The sequence below is a fragment of the Oncorhynchus mykiss genome, chromosome 27 (assembly GCF_013265735.2).
Source record: "Oncorhynchus mykiss isolate Arlee chromosome 27, USDA_OmykA_1.1, whole genome shotgun sequence".
In the NCBI taxonomy this organism is placed as follows: domain Eukaryota; kingdom Metazoa; phylum Chordata; class Actinopteri; order Salmoniformes; family Salmonidae; genus Oncorhynchus; species Oncorhynchus mykiss.
The window spans coordinates 5981861-6000042 of NC_048591.1; the positions used below are offsets into that span (position 1 = coordinate 5981861).

Genomic DNA, 18182 nt, shown 5'->3' on the forward strand with positions numbered 1-18182 from the left:
CTCTCTCTCTCTCTCGTAGGATCCTTCTGAAAGAATCCCCAGTTCCAGCTTGTCCTTGCCGAGCAGGACAAGGAAGAAGAAGATGATGATGAAGATGAGGATGAAGAGATGACCCCGGAGGAGAAGATGGTGGCAGAGAAGCAGAAGAAGAAAGCAAAGCAGTGCACCGTGCTGGTGGAACTACTGCAGAAAGACCGGAGAAAGAGGAATAAAATTAACTTTCTCCACATCGCCTTCCACATCTACAGGGTGAGAGAGAGAATGTGTTGTCAATTGTATGTGCTGTGAATGTGAACGTTCTACATTTTCAGTTAATCTGATGTCTTTCCTGTATCTGCAGGTTCCTCCAGAGGTGAGTATTTTGTAGTAAAGTATTTGAAAAACACAACTATTTACTTTAGTTAGACTCCACTTTTAAATCGACCAACTATGGTCGCTGCTCCCTCTCTCTCCACCATCTCCTTTACTCCATATTTTCTATCTCTGCCTTTTTCTCTCTCCTCTACCCTCCCACTCTCGTAGCTCCAGGGCCTGTGTTTGGACCAGAGTTTCTTCTCTAACCAGCACCCTGTGGGGCGCTCTGGGAAGTACCAGCCCCTCAGGTACTTCAGTAGCCAGTCTTTACTGCAAATATGTCACATTTTTATGAAAACAGTCAATACACTTATTATTAGATTTTCTTTGGAGCCTTTATTTTGGCAGAGGAGTCCCATTGAGACCAATGTCTCCCTTTCAAGAGAGCCCTGCATAACAAGACCAAGCAATTACACAGATACTACAATCAAGGCAGGAGTATAGGAAACACACAAAGAAAAATACAAAAAACACAAACATTAAAGGACCTCCATATATACTTTCATTCATTTTTTTACTCCCATAGAGGTTGTCTTCTTCTTTTGTCACCGTAGAGCTGTGTGGAGGAAGGTGAGGCTGGACCCGGGAAACTACGTGATCCTGGCCTCCACCTACAGGCCCAACGTGCCTGCGGAATTCTTCCTCCGCGTCTACTCCAAGACTGGCAACAATCTGGGGTACGGAGAGGGGGGGATGATGATGATGATGATGAAGATAATTAGTAACAGACTGATGGTGCTCCTCCTTGTATTCCAGGACCCAAGACTTCACTTGCTCCACTGGCTTCCTCATGGTGAGTTAAACCTTACTGAAGTCTACTTCTACTGCAGTCCTGCTCTCCAGTTCACCAAGCCAACTGTCTGTGCGTGTGTGTCCTTCACAGGTCATGTCAATGCCACCAGTCTTGCCAGAGGATCGCAAGAGAGTACAGAAGACCTTTGATGAGGTGGCGGGGCCGGTAGGAATTCTCTCATCTCTAAATATAACTCAATCATAGAAGATAAATGTCTCCCTTAGACAGTCTTAACCTCCTGTTCTCTCTCCCTGGCAGGATGACAAGCTGAATGCTAAGGAGTTCATGAAGCTGGTTAACTCAGGTTAGATCATTAATGAACCCATAAGAGTCTAAGCCCTGTCTAATCCGGAGGAGGGTTTAAGACCCCTTGAAGTATCCCAAAAATATATTCAAAATGAAAAAATATAGATATTTTTTTGGCCTTACTGCTATTGTTCAATACAAACACGTTGAATAACAGATTCACGACATGAAACAACAGCTAAACGATGAATCTTGTGTGGCCTGTGGGCGTCCTAGAGCACAACAACCGCCATGTATGTGTTCGTGAGAGTCATATTATTGGGCAGCCCAAACTGATTGGACGCTATAGACAGACGTTGTCAGATTGGCTCAGATGATGAGGAAGGGCGACGTAGGCGAATGTGGTGGATTGAGACGCATCCAATGCAAAAACATTTATCTCTAGCTTAAACTGACAGATTTCTATGGGGATTTGTTGTTATTATGCTAATTAGATTTCCGTTGACATCAACCTTAGGGGGTTTAATGAACTCGGGTTGTCATTACAAGGTGATATGTTAATTTAGTCAAACCATGTTGCAGAACTCTTTAAACTGCTGCAATGAAGGCTACCACTATTGTATGTTGCTGGGGAATATTCGTACACAGCAGTACCAGTAAAAGCCAGTAGGTGGGAGCAGAGTAGTAAGAGACAAATTTTTGGGGGGAAACAGATTACTTTTCTAGGCAAAACCTCATAGCTAGTATACCATTACAATCCTCTGCCTTGTTCACCCCTCCCCTCTCTCCCTCTCTCTCAGTTCTGGAGAAAGACTACCAGCTGCCACTGGAGACATGCAGACAGCTCATCTTTGGAGAGGAAGTATCCTTTTATTTGGCCAGTTGTCACAGCGTTTCCCCTTACATCTCACTGGCTTTGTTTTTCTTGCTAGGACCCGTATCCACAAAGCATATTCAGAGTAGATCTGCTGATCTAGGATCCGTCCATATAATCTTATTGATTATGATCTAAAAGGCTAATCTGATCCTAGATCAGCGAGGTTGGATGTTAGCTCATTAGAATATTGGCCACATCGAATGGGTGTCACCTCTGTTATATATAGCTTACAGTGCCTTGCAAAAGTATTCATCTCCTTGGAGTTTTTCCTATTTTGTTGCATTACAACCTGTAATTTAAATATATTTTTATTTGGATTTCATGTAATGGACATACACAAAATAGTCCAAATTGGTGAAGTGAAATTTAAAAAATAACTTGAAATGAAATACGGAAAAGTGGTCCGTGCGTATGTATTCACCCCCTTTGCTATGAAGCCCCTAAATAAGATCTGGTGCAACCAATTACCTTCAGAAGTCACATAATTAGTTAAATAAAGTCCACCTGTGTGCAATCTAAGTGTCACATGGTCTGTCAGATGATCTCAGTATATATACACCTGATCTGAAAGGCCCCAGAGTCTGCAACACCACCATGCAAGCGGCACCATGAAGACCAAGGAGCTCTCCAAACAGGTTAAGGACAAAGCTGTGGAGAAGTACAGATCAGGGTTGGGTTATAAACGTTGAACATCCCACAGAACACCATTAAATCCATTATTAAAAAATCGAAAGAATATGGCACCACAATAAACCTGCCAAGATAGGGCCGCCCACCAAAACTCAGGGAGCAGGCAAGGAGGGCATTAATCAGAGAGGCAACAAAAGAGACCAAAGATAACCCTGAAGGAGCTGCAAAGCTCCACAGCGGAGATCGGAGTATCTGTCCATAGGACCACTTTAAGCCGTACACTCCACAGAGCTGGGTTTTACAGAAGAGCGTCCAGAAAAAAAGCCATTGCTTAAAGAAAAAATGGTGTTTGCCAAAAGGCATGTGGGAGACTCTCCAAACATATGGAAGAAGGTACTCACTCTGGTCAGATGAGACAGAAATGTAGCTTTTTGGCCATCAAGGAAAACGCTATGTCTGGCGCAAACTCAACACCTCTCATCACCCCGATCCCACCATGGTGGTGGCAGCATCATGCTGTGGGGATGTTTTTCATCGGCAGGGATGAGGAAACTGGTCAGAATTAAAGGAATGATGGATGGTGCTAAGTACAGGGAAATTCTTGAGGGAAACCTGTTTGTCTTCCAGAGATTTGAGACTGGGATGGAGGTTCACCTTCCAGCAGGACAATGACCCTAAGCATACTGCTAAAGCAACACTTGAGTAGTTTAAGGGGAAACATTTAAATGTCTTAGAATGGTCTAGTCAAAGCCCAGGCCTCAATTCAATTGAGAATCTGTGGTATGACTTAAAGATTGCTGTACACCAGCAGAACCCATCCAACTTGAAGGAGATGGAGCAGTTTTGCCTTGCAGAATGGGCAAAAATCCCAGTGGCCAGCTGTGCCAAGCGTACCCCAAGAGACTTGCAGCTGCAAAAGGTGGCTCTACAAAGTATTGACTTTTGGGGGGGTGAATAGTTCTGCACGCTCAAGTTCAGTTTTTTTGTCTTGTTTCTTGTTTGTTCCACAATAAAAACTATTTTGCATCTTCAAAGTGGTAGGCATATTGTGTAAATCAAATGATACAAACTCTCCAAAAATCCATTTTAATTCCAGGTTGTAAGGCAACAAAATAGGAAAAATGCCAAGGGGGGTGAATACTTTCGCAAGCCACTGTAGCTGTAGAAGAACGCACATCTGTACAGTTTCACATTGTACATCACTCTGACGTTTAATGACATGTGCTTTGAGTTTGAGAAAGACTGTGATGAAGGGGTTCCTCTTGCTGTTTGCAGCACGGAAGGTTGTTTGGGAATCTTTGAGCTTACTCCGAGTGAGGTTGTTGCAAGTCAACACCTTAAACACAAAAACAAATTTGCTGGAGCACGTTGCAGTTATTGATACAGATTGCACCTCGCCTGTGAGTTTGCCAGTGAGAATTGGGAGAAGGCGCAAATGAAAATGAAAGTTTGGTGTGATAGAAAGGCCCTAAACTGCACTTTCAGTGTGGGTGACTAAGTTCTGGTTTTGTTTCCTATTCTGGGGTCAACGTGCAAGCTTGCTTTTCAGGCCATAACTCCATAGTAAAAAAGAAAATGGCAATCTGGATTACTACATTGCCACACTGGAGCGCAGGAAGAAACCCTGGCTGGGTCATGTCAACATATTAAAAACATACTACACCCGTTACCATCCGGCGTGAGAAGTCGGTGGAAACCGGTAGTGATGTTCTACCTGTTGCCACTGCTGGCTGTCACTGTTGACTATAGTCCTCCTCAAGAGCATGAGGAAAGCCCAATATACCCTGTGCCCGTGGGATGGCTGAGTAACTCAGATTCTAGATAACCTTGATGTCTTTTTGGCACACTTGTCTCTGGAGGAAAGAGTCAACATTGTTGCACTGCTTTTAGAATATCAGGGTTTATTCTCAGGTGTGCCAGAGCATGACACTGACATTGGGGACTCTGCCCCAATCAAACAACATGCCTATCGAGTAAATCCTGAAAAGAGGAAGAAACTCCACAGTGAGTCGGATTTTATGTTTGAACACGGCATTGCAGATGGGTCTCTGCGGTTTTGTTTCCGACAACTAAGTCGGACTCCTCCCCTTTGCCCAGAGTCGACGATTGTGTGGACCGTGTTGGCGCTGCTAAGTACGTTAGCAAGTTCAATCTGCTGGAGGGATATTGGCAGGTCCCCCTAAACTGAGCACACCAAAAGAGCTGTCTGCTTTTATCACAGCTGATGGTTTGTTTTCCCGTTTGGGTTACAAAATGCTGGAGCCACGTTTCAAAGGCTCATGCACATTGTGCTACGTGGTCTGGAGAATGAGCACCCTTTTTCAAAGCAATTGGCCTCACATCAAAAACAGTACTTGACTAATTGAAAAAAGACGCTCGCTTGGGGAAGCTGGTCTTCAGCACTTCAAGGTTTATGTATCGGTCTCTACACCTCTGGTGGTCTATACCGATTGTAACCCTGTCGTTTTGTTGCAAAAGACGAGCTCCGTGAATCATCGACTCCTTCGCCGGAGTCTCATATTGCAGGAGTTTCCTGTTGAAATCAGACAACTTGGTTGCTGATTGCCTTTCAAGGGTAGGCAGTCCATACGTTTTATATTTAGCCAGTGTGTAGCCCTTGCCAACATTTTATTTGACTCCACATTTTGCTGTTTTGGAGATTTGTTTTGGTAGAGCTCATTCCAAGGGGATGAGAGTAATAGAAATGCATGTGATTTTACCTCTGTTTCTCAAAATTATATATATATATATATATATATATATATATATATATATATATATATATATATATATATATATATATATATATATATATATATTTTTTTTTTTTTTAAATTTTTTTTTATTGGTCTTGTATTTAAGTATTGATAGCCAGTAGGAAACATGTTTATATTGGAGAAGGTGACTTGTTTAAGTAGAGACGCATTTAAGTCGATCATGTTGTGATATGGAAGTGGTTTTCTGTTGGTTGTGAGCAAACTTGTCCAACAAAAATATAGGATATATTTGTTGTCTTAAGGGGGAAGTTGTTACAGGCTTTGGTTTTCCCATGTATGTTTCGAGGTTGGACGTTAGCACAATGGCCGCACCTAATGGTGTCACCTCATTAATCAGTATGTTTTACACCTGTGCTGGCTTGTCATCTTGTTAACCAGGTGTTTCACCTGTACTGGCACAAGTGATATTTAAGAGCTGCTGGCCCAGTACTGCACTTGGCTTGAGAGATGTGGAGGGTTAACACCTTTTAGTTGGCACTCCCTATTTTTTTCTCTCCAAATAAACATATCCTTATTCGGATCTTCCCTGTTTTCGTTTTGCTCCACTTTTTGGTTTGCTTCCGGCCTAAGTTTGGTGTGGGGTTTTATTTTGTTTGCCTCTTCATGGGCAAATTTAGCGGGCCCGCTCATGGTGAGTGTCTTTTACGTCCCAGTTGTTGCTCGTCAACTTTCAGTGGACACCTCCATGAGTGTCTTTTACGTCCCAGTTGTTGCTCGTCAACTTTCAGTGGACACCTCCATGAGTGTCTTTCAGAACCCCTCCTAAAACCACACCTGTCTCGTTTGGATCGTCAGTGACTTTTGTTAGTTCCCTCTTCTGTTTGAGCGACAGTTTTCTTTTTTTCTGGGGCACGGAACAACCGGCACTCATACTCTGATTTGCTTTGTGGATACGGGCCCTGGTACTTTTGAGCGCCTCTGTCTGTGTCTGAGAGCGATCCCTAACCCACCTGTCAGACTGGGGGGCGTAGCAGTCTGACCCGAGAGCAGACAGAGCCTGTGCTGACCTCTCTTCGCAGTCTGCAGGTACGACTGCATTGCTTGCCGTTTAGGGTTTTAGTGCTGGGTTTTCTGTTAAGCACTTTGTGACATCTGCTGATGTTAAAAGGGCTTTATGAATAAATGTGATTGATTGACTGCTTAAGGGACAAGCCCCAAGGTGTGAAGCAACAAGTCAATCCTCGTTACCATGGTGGTATTAAATATTAGCAATTCCGAGTTTCAAAGAGCACCAAAAACTACACTAAACATGAGCCTTAGCATTTCTGCCACCACAAAAACAGACCCTGGGTCAGTTCTAACGCGATCTAACAACCACGGAACTACCGCGAGAGTTTGGAGTTATGTTTTGAAGCCAGAGGATGAGTCTTGAGTTGTATATTTCACTGTTTTACACATTTTGTACATTTTTTGTTAGTAAAACGGACAATGTTTATTTTTTTAAATTAATATAACTGATGTTGCGTGTATTGTTGCTTGTATGTGTGTGCTTACTGTGACTGTCACCCTGATATTGGCTACACCAGACGTGGGAAAACGTCTTCGCCTAGTAAAATGCATCAGTTAGACTCCGGCGTGAGGAGTACAGTCTGGGACAAAACACTGGACCACTTAACTAGCTAACAGAAATTAGAAACGCAACATCTCGGCCAATCCCAAATCGACCCGACGCACTTGTGGAGATCTGAGAGGATTTGATTGATATGAGCAATAAGGTGAGTCTTCCTCATAGCCTATCGAAGGGCAAGGTGGTGCCAATACCATATTGATTGCGTCGGTCAAACCTTCTCAGACAAGATATTAGTGGCAACTCTTAACGCTGGAAATACATGTCCTCAAAGATGGAAGGCGGGTGGGAGGTGGCGAGATCGGGTGTGTCATGGGTGTGTCGGATCCAGAACAATAACAACAGAGGGGCGTGGCCTGTTGGAGCCCTATAAGGCCAGAGGGGTTGTGGTATATTGGCGTTCTTAGGCACAACGTGAAGCAGAATGCCTGGATACAGCTGTCGTATATTGGCAATATACCACAAACCCCTGAGGCGCCTTATTGCTATTATAAATGGGTTACCAACTTAAATAGACCAGGAAACAATTTTTCTGTCTGATATGCACACTAGTGATGCGCAGATCAACTCATATCCCACTGGCGGGTTTATTGTCATGAAATATTGCGTGGATGAAGGAAGGGTGGGCGAGTTTAATAAAGAGGAAAGGAATTCATAAGAAAAGGGAACTGTACAGCGCATTTTCTGTATTTGCAGGTTAGCTACTCAACAGCTACTCAACCATCCTTCATTGACCTCTCTCTTTCAGTCCATCTTCTTCAAGTTTGATCAGGACTCTTCAGGGACTATGAGCCCCTTTGAGCTTAGTCTGGCCCTCCAGGCTGCTGGTGCGTACACACACACAATCTCTTTCTCTGTCTCTGCCTCTTATCCTCACTCCCTAACTCAATCTCTAACTCAGAGTTTACTCCGGGATTTTGGTGAGGGGGGGGGTGGGGGGGGTGGTGAGAGATGTTTGTGTTTTTGAACATCTGTAACGGCCATTTCCTGCAATCTAAAGCGGAACAATACCCTATGGGTGCGATGCCTGTCCTTAAACGATAACAAATAAAGTTTTACATAGTGGCGTAGCAAGTCCGCAGCGCCACTCATATTCTCTGGGGAGAGAACCCTGCCATTCCCTCACTACCTCACTTTCATATCCTCGTTTACATTTCACACTCCACCCCTGCTGAACAAAAAACAGCATAGACCAGCATATGCTGCTGGGTTTGCTAGTGACCAGCCTTCGTTGTGTTTTGGACATTTTGATGCTGGTATGCTAGTGACCAGTTTATGCTGATGATACTGGTATTGTCACACCGGCTCCCTCCCTCCGGCGACGTCGGTCTACTAACCACCGGTCCTGGCAACCATCACTGCGCACACCTGCTCCCTGTCATTAAGAACACCTGACCTTCATTACCACCCATATTACTCTCCCTTCATACAGCCCTCAGTAAGCCTCGGTCACCAAGCAGCAGTTCTCACACGTTCGGCACGCTTCTCGCTGTTTTGTATTCTTTCATTATTAAACTCACCTTCTGCACCTGCTTCCTGACTCCCTGCGTGTACATTACAGAATGCTGCCTTATTACTGAGGGCTATCTAAAGGGACCGGTGACGTCGAGCGTTGGAGGGAGCAGGCGTACCAGCATCACAGTGCTTAATCATTTAAGACAATACATTACAGATATCATGCATTGAGGGCGTAGTTTTTCCCATAACGAATTGCAAAAATCGCTGAAGTTGGAGACTTATCTCCCTCACCAACTTCAAACATCTGCTATCTGAGCAGTTAACCGATCGCTGCAGCTGTACATAGTCTATCGGTAAATAGCCCACCCATTTTTACCTACCTCATCCCCATACTGTTTTTATTTATTTACTTTTCTGCTCTTTTGCACACCAATATCTCTACCTGTACATGACCATCTGATCATTTATCACTCCAGTGTTATTAACCTGCAAAATTTTTATTATTCGCCTACCTCCTCATGCCTTTTGCACACAATGTATATAGACTCCCCTTTTTTTCTACTGTGTTATTGACTTGTTAATTGTTTACTTACTCCATGTAACTTTGTGTTGTCTGTTCACACTGCTATGCTTTATCTTGGCCAGGACACAGTTGTAAATGAGAACTTGTTCTCAACTAGCCTACCTGGTTAAATAAAGGTGAAATAAAAAATAAAAATAATAAAAAAAAAATAACAGTGGCTTCACCCACAATCTGCACTCAGAATGACTGCCAGGGTTAGAAAGATGAATAAATGAGACGACCAAACCATCTAAACTGGAACAACGAACAGATTGGATTGGTTTGACCAATCACATCAGATCTTTTCACATCAGATTTTTTTCAGAGCTGATCTGATTGGTCAAAAGTTAAGTTAAAAAAAACAAAAACACAGCTTCATGTTTGAGCCAAATAAAGGCTGGTCCGTACCGGACCAAATCTGAACCAAACATAGGCATCTATGATTGGTTCAGATTTGGTCTGGACCGGACCAAAAATCTATGTCTAAAACCAGTCAATGTCGGTCCGTGCTTAGTGGGATGCTGGTCAGACCAGCTAGATCAGGGGTGTTCAACTCTTACCCTATGAGGTCTGGAGCCTGCTGTTTTTTGTTCTTCCTGATAATTGCACCTATCTGGTGTCCCGGGTCTAAATCCGTCTCTGATTAGAGGGGAACAATGAAAAGACACAGTGGAACTGGCTTCGAGGTCCAGGATTGAGTTTGAGGGAGCTAGACCATGCTGGACAGGCATAGACCAGCATGGTGGGATCAGCATGACCAGCTAAAACCAGAGATGGGCAACTCCAGTCTGAGGAGGCTGGAGTGGTGTAACACTTGTTCCCCCATTCCTAGCAAAAACAGCTGAATAAAGAAATTGCATTCTAAACTGATTAGTGATTAGTTGATTATAGGAGTCAGGTGTGTTCGCTGGAGCAAAAGTGTGACACCAATCAGGCCCAGAGGACTGGAGTTGCCCATCCCTAAGTCAGACCATGCTGGTCAGACCAGAATGACCAGCATCAGAACAGCACGGACCAGCTTGAAATGCATGCTGGTTTATGCTGTTTATTTTTCAGCAGGGACTCCACTCTTGAATGGATAATAACACATTTCTCTCTCCTTCCCTCTCATCCCTGCCTCATCATTCTCTCCTCCCCTCTCCTCTTCCTCCTTCCTGCTAGGTGTGCAGTGTGATGGCCAGGTCATACAGCTGCTGTGGGAGAGGTTTGGCTCTGGGGAGCTGCACCTGCCTTTCCACGGCTTTGTGACCTGTGTCTCCAGGCTGCGCAAGCTATTCGGTATTTGAACACACACACACAAACACTTAGGTGTGTTATATTTTGTTGCAGGTTATGATATTGTGTTGTTTGTGTCCCTTCTCCCCAGCCTTGTTTAAATCAGAGAGCAACCCAGAGATCAAAGGCGTAGAAATCAATGCCGTGAGTCCTCCTTGACCGTAAAATCAACCAAAACCCTGGCCCGAGCCCTGTCCACATCCTGGTTCAACCCTAACCCTAGCCTAAACCACAACCCTAACCCTAAACCTAGCTTTGTGTCCACATCCTGGTTCAACCCTAACCTAAACCACAACCCTAACCCTAAACCTAGCTTCATGTCCACATCCTGGTTCAACCCTAACCCAAACCACAACCCTAAACCTAGCTTCATGTCCACATCCTGGTTCAACCATAACCCTAGCCTAAACCACAACCCTAACCCTAAACCTAGCTTCATGTCCACATCCTGGTTCAACCCTAACCCTAGCCATAACCCTATATCTCGACGGTAACCATGAACCATAACCTGACCCTAACCTGTCCTGTGCCAGACCATATCCTCAAGCCTAACTTATACAGTACCTTGACCCTGACCCCACCTTTAATACAGACTATACCCTTACTAATGCCCTCTAACCCTGAATAGTTGCTGTTCTTTTACAGTGGCTGCTCCGACTCCTGACCGTGTGAGCGTGCTCTGTAAAGGAGGTTTCTGCGTGGGCACTGCAGGGTCATTCTGTCTGACCAGGACCATATGATAACATCATGCCTCCGCCGGCGCCCTCGTCCACACACACACAGGCGCGCACGCACACACACACACACACACACACACACACACACACACACACACACACACACAAACATCCCCTGGCCTTTGTCAGCATACGATACCCCGCTGCTATAGGAACTGTCACATTAGCAGTGTCGGAATAACAGCCTCAAAGCAGTATGCGATGACGATGTCACACAGCACATTATATTCTACTATAATGTACAGCGCTGTCACTCTGCCATATTGTGTTATAGTGCTTTACATGTATTTACATGGAGTTACACCCACCCCCCCTCCAACCTGGCACCTACTAACATACCCCGTTCAAAGGCACTTCAATATTTTGTCTTGCCCATTCAACCTCTGAATGGCACATATTACACAATCCATGTCTCAGTCTCCAGGCTTAAAGATCCTTCTTTAACCTGTCTCCTCCAACTCATCTACACTCAGTGTATATCAGCTATTTCAGCTAAATATTTCCAATATTCCTGTTATATATTTTCAGTATTACAGCCAAGTATTCATGTTCCCTCTCTCAAAATTTGACTTTTAAATAGTGAAAATGTACTTAAACTGTTGAAAATTATAATAAAATGTATCCCAAAATAAAAATCTGCTTCGATAATGTAAAATGATTTCTGTGTTTTATAAATACAGCCCAGCCTCACATACACGGTGAGTACGGCCTGCCCTGGTGAGGGAGTGAAGGTGATGTCTCAGCCGCGCTGCACGCACCGTCTCTATACTTATCATACTGACGCCACGTACAGCATCAACACGCACTCGCCGCCTCCTCCGCTATGTTCCCTCCCTCCTTTGCTCCCTTCCTCCTTTGCGCCCTCCCTCGCGCTCTCTCTAGTAACTCCGTCTCACAATCTGCCTCCTCCCTCTGTTACCCTGTGTGCTCTCAAAGTCACAAAAACACACACAAGCATGTATGCTCTTGTCTTTTCTCCTGATGCTCCAAAAATAGAAGCTTTGCTCAGACACAGCTTCCTGTTCATCTTTAGGTGACTACACACAGGTTGCCCATGGCAACCTTAGGACAGAAAGGGGGTATAGTCGACAGATCATACATGCATGCATACATACATACATACATACATACATACATACATACATACATACATACATACATACATAGATAGATTAGTTAGTCTGACAGCAGTGGTCTAGCCCAGGCTGGGCCCAGCAGACGTAATACACATGTATCAGGATGGGGTACTCCTCTCTGTTTTTCTTTCCAGTAAAAAAACAAATACAAAAAAAACACACGCAACGTAGAGGCTGAATCAGGTCAAGCCAGCAAAATAATACAGGTATCCAGCACCCTCCCCCCCCCACCTCCCGTGAGGTGCTGACTGTGATGCTATGACAGGCTTGGCATCTGTTCTTGGAGGTGCTGTTATTTCTGTGCCGTAGTGGCAGGAGAGGCTACAGGAATAGTGCTGGAGTTGTGGTGCAGTGTGGGGGTGTTTTCGGCTGTACAGCCGTGGTGGCTGGGGGGGGGGGGGTGCATACGGAGGCTGCCAAGCTGCTAATTTAGCCCAGGTTCACTCGGTCAGGCATAATGTGATGAGGTTACGGCTATCTCAGTCGTCATAGTGAGGTATTTAAGAATGTGTGTTGGCATGGGACAGAGAGTGCATGATTTACCAGAAGAGGTGATTTGAGACGCAGAGAGACGTAATCTACATTTACTGTACGCCTCCTCTCTGTCTTCTGTTTCTCATCACTCTGTTGCTATTTATTCGTCAGACGGTCACCTATATCCTTGGCAATTTACTAGAAATTGTGCTGTAAAAGTGACCGGTGTGCCACAGTCACTAACTGCTAATTGAAACAACAACTAATTGTGAAATGTCAAGCAGATATAACGTGATTTAACAGTCTGTAAGAAAAGCATGTGGTCGTAGATGCTTTCACTTGAGTAAAACGTTGTCAAGATCATGTAAATATTATGACAACTACATTTGACTGAGTAGCTACAGATGAATTTATTCTTCTTCATAGTCAGGATTAGCCCCCTTTTTTTATTTTTATTTAGCATCACAAGCCAAATCAGTATTTAAACCGTACTAAAGTCATATCATTCACTTCACTGGTATATACAACCCTGTTACAAAGGGATAATTCAGCCAAATTACATATTGTTTTCCTTACCCTGTAAGCAGTTTATGGACAAGGTAAAACTGTAATCCATGCTTTGGTTTTTGTTTAGCTGACCAGGGAGCATTTAGGCCACAGAATTGCTCCCTTAAGCCTTTGTGGGCCAAAACCAATGCAATCCAATGTCCTAAATATGAACATCTGTTTTTCCCGTGTCTAAATCAGTCGGTGTCTAAAAGGTAAAGATGGAAGGATGCAGACACTGCAGCCCTCCAGGGTTGGAGTCGTGTTTCCCTGCTCAGAAATAAATGCACTGTCACGTTAGGTTAACGGTTTAAGGTAATCCTTGTGCTGCGGTATGATTTCCAAGCCCTGGTTTGCATGGCTATGTTGGCCCAGTGAGTAGGTTGATGCAGTGAGACTGTAGCAGAGGAGGAAAGGGGGTGAGGATCAGAGATGGGGGGGGGGGGGGTACACTATTAACAAAAAGGGTTCCAAAAGTGTAAAGGGTTCTACGTGGAACCAAAAGGGGTTATTCGATGGGTTCTCCTGAGGACAGCTGAAGAACCCTTTTAGGTTCTTATTTTTAAGTGTGTAGGTGCAGAGTTGTAAGAGGGGTGATTCGTAAAAGAGGTTGGGTGAGGAGTATAATGCAAAAGCAGTGTGTGGGTGAGGAGCAGAGGGGAGTGTGTGGATGAGGGGTGAGGAGCAGAGGGGATTGTGAAGGATGAAGCCCAGAGGGGAGTGTGTGGGTGAGGGGTAAGGAGCAGAAGGGAGTGTGTGGGTGAGGGTTTAGGAGCAGAGGAATGTGGGGGTAAGAGGGGTGAGGAGCAGAGGGGATTGTGGGTGAGGGGTGAAGCCCAGAGAGGAGTGTGAGGGGTAAGGAGCAGAAGGGAGTGTGTGGGTGAGGGGTGAGGAGCAGAGGAGTGCATGTGTGAGGGGTGAGGCCCAGAGGGGAGTGTATGTGTGAGGGGTAAGGAGCAGAAGGGAGTGTATATGTGAGGGGTGAGGAGCAGAAGGGAGTGTATATGTGAGGGGTGAGGAGCAGAAGGGAGTGTATATGTGAGGGGTGAGGAGCAGAAGGGAGTGTATATGTGAGGGGTGAGGAGCAGAGGGGAGAGTATGTGTGAGGGGTGAGGAGCAGAGGGGAGAGTATGTGTGAGGGTTGAGCAGGAGAGGGGAGTGTATGGGTGAGAGGGGTAAGGAGCAGAGAGGAATGTGTGGATAAGAGGGGTGAGGAGCAGAAGGGAGTGTATGTGTGAGGGATGAGAAGCAGAAGGGGGTGTGTGGGTGAGAGGGGTAAGGAGCAGATGGGAGTGTGTGTGAGGGGTGAGGGGAAGTGGGGAGTGTGTGGGTGAGATGGGTAATGACGGTGGAGATGGGGTGAGGGGAAGAAGGAAGAACATGCAGAAATCTTTGTCTTGACATCTCTTTCTCTCCCATCCAATCTCATTTGAACTATCTTTCCTCCAATGTCTCTAAATTATTATTTTCTCTCTCTCTCTCTCTCCCACTCACTCCCTATTTCCCTCCTTGTAAAGTGCCTTGAGAAATAGGGCATCCCTTATATAAGTAAGAAGGGGAGGAGGTAGGGGAATATGGAGATCAAGAAATAGGTTGAAACAAAGACATCAGGAGAAAATGAAATGGACGAAGAGACACGGTGAGCGAGAGAAAAGTGAGTGGGGGGAATAATCATTTTGGCATTCGACCCTCTCCTCCATCTCTTCCTCCCTGTCTGGCAGTTGGCCTGTTGAAAATAGGCTAGGTTTGACGTGCTGTCTGAGTCACGAAGAACTGCGGAATACTAAAACCCACTGATTGCATTTAACTTTGGGTACCCAACTCATTTGCAGTGCATGATACAATAGATCAAGCCATGCTCATTTCTGCTGGCGGCTAAGGATTCACTCAGACAAAAAAAAAGGAAGTCAATTGAAAAAAGATCAATTACGCAGTCGACCATTATAGACACAGGAATGTATTGACAGGCATCCCGTCTATATTTATTGTATATGCTCTTACAAAAACGTATGTTAGCAATTAAATAGATAGAACCTACAATTAGTTGCAAATACTTGACGTACCCAGTTGCGGCCCACTTTCTGGAAGCGAACCACACATATTTTGTCACTTTGCTCTATCAGCATTAAACACGTCACCCTCCCTAGGAAAGAGGGTGACCTTGACAATTTATTGTTAAAACGAGAGGCTGCCTGGATCTTGCTCCCTTCGGTCCCAACGTAGACTTTGATCTGTAGCCATTCTTGTGTTTATTATGTTTTTGCTATCCATTGTAAATGTTTGTAGGCCCATGTAGCCACATTGTATCTATGATCGTATGTTATCCATTCATGGTCTTTATATGTTATAGTTATATCTGTAAATCAACCAATGAAATCAAGCCACACCCTGCCATGATTACAGACACCTGTGTGTGTCCTTTCAAAGTACATAAATTAGTGACCCGCAGTGTTTGTCATTATATCCTGATGAAGACAGCTTGTCTGTCGAAAACGTTGGATATAAAATTGTTGCATCTGAGCTCCTAGAGTGTAAGGCTCTCCTTTTCTTTTTCAAGAACCTACAAGCGATCCGCAATATTAAAGCTGATCCATTTCCCCATTTTGAAAGTCATATTGTTTTTGTGCATCTCTGAGCCATGTTCAATGGATTCCCGGGGTCGCACTATACAAAACTCATCATCCTGGCTGTATTTGTGCCTGCTTGAAGGGTGAATAGCTCGGATACACATGAAAACAGGAAATTACCCCGGTAACCGATAGAGCATCACTAAGAGATGTACAAAAACGATATAACATTCAAAATAGGTGAAAATGTGCTTTAACACTTGTCTCACTCCAGCATTCTGAGTTCATTATCTACCACAAGAGAAAGTAAAAGTTAAGGACCCTGGCTGTCTGTTTATTTGTCTGTCTGAACACACTGACCACAGAGCGACGCAGGAGGAGCAGAGGAAGGATAGGGCTAGTTAATCAAGTTATTTCAGTCCTAGCCCTTGCAAATCCTTTGTTTTACACTCCCTGGTCTGTGGTCCAAGTATAACACAACCCAGACAGCTGTACAGTGAGAGAGAGAGTGCAGGAAGGAGGTAGCGGTATGACCTCATTCTGCTCCCAGACGTTCCAGATGTTTCCAGGCACGACTGAGTGTTTCACGAGATACCGCCACACAGAGGTGGACAGGGGTTCCCCGTCTCCCTCCCCAGATAAACAGAGTGTGGAGACATGATACCTACTTAACTGTAGTTATGGAAGTGTGAGGTAGAGACGTGACTCTTTCCTGAGCATCCTCTTTCCAGTACATACCTCCGATAGTTGCAACGTTTTCATAATAGGTCAACACTAAACAGGGGGAGTGTTCAACATAGTGGTAATATATCATAGTTTGACATATGTATTAAAGCAACTGTAGCCAGAAAAAGGGGGAAGTTAACAGGTTTTAACAAACAGAAAAAGGAGAAGTCCACAGGTTCAAAAGTTTGAGGGTCATTGTGAGCTCATAGAAGTTTCGCTCAAGCGGCCAATGGTATTCATTTCTGCTATATCCCAGTTAATATAACAAATACAAGTCATGTTTGCTTAGGCTGAGGCAATGGCCCATCTATGCTGCCAATAAATAATTACTGGATTTGACGGACTAGGAACGGAGAGAAGGAGAGGTTGTAGGGGCAGAGTTTCTCCCTTATATCAGAAAAATACGTACTGCCATACAACTGTGTAGCCAAGAGCTAACCTGCCTGCCTCAAAGTCCTGAACTGTTCTGCAGAACTTTTGTCCCGCAAACTAAGTGAGTAGCTGCAACAGACAGAGAAGGAAAAGGTTGAGAGAGCTTTGGAGATAAAGTTAGCTATATTTCTGTGGTTAACAGGAGGGGTGGAGGTTGTGGTGTGTTGGAGAGAAAAAAAATCCAGGTCAAACTTATTTCAGTGGGGAAAGTCTGTGAGAAGGGTTATGCAATGTTGTCGGGGTGAGCAGACAGAAGGGGTGTAAACAACACCATTCTGGAGTGGGACGGGCCTGGCTGTTGCCTGGTAACAAATATTTGGGTCAGGAAGATTGGGGAAAAATGCCCCGCCCCTCAAGGAAACAGGCACAGGCCTCATGTTAGCAAATTAGCAACTTCCCGAAAATACGCAGGGACAAGCGAAACAAACCCCACTGAGGCACAAGACAGATCTACTGGTTCATTACAAATAAGTACCTCTGGAATGCAAAATGCATGAACTCAGACACTGATAGAAAATTTAAAATCTCAACAGTTATGCAGGTTTATATAGCACTCGTAACACCACTGTGGTGTATATAGCTATACATTTGGCATTTAGGCTACCTGATATCAATGAGACGGTCTCAAATGCTTTTGGTACACTAGATACCAAAAGGAGTATACTGTAAAACTATAACATTAGGAGAATAATACAAATTAAACTGCATGGTGGTTCATACTGATTTGTTTTCCACGTTGCAAGTCTCTAGTGCACACAAACAGGTCATAGGCTGATCCAAGGTGTGTGTGTGTGTGTTTTAGAAAACTCTTTTAGACTGTTGTTATGGGTCCATAAAAGAACCATACTAGATCGTGGGACCAGGCTAAACAGGGCACATACAGGGCACATATGAGAAACAACTAACAAAAATGTGGGTAATTTTCTTATCAAATATATTTTGAGATTTGTATTTTATTAAGAACCGGTTTCCCTGAGTAGCTTACAATACCAATTTAGCCTCAGTCATTTGCTTAAGAAAATGGT

General features: G+C 44.3%; 1 pseudogene; it reads left to right on the top strand.

Moving 5' to 3' along the window:
* LOC110507400 overlaps nt 1-11323 on the top strand; it is a 33187-nt pseudogene extending 21864 nt beyond the window's left edge.
* The last annotated feature ends 6859 nt before the right edge of the window (nt 11324-18182 follow it).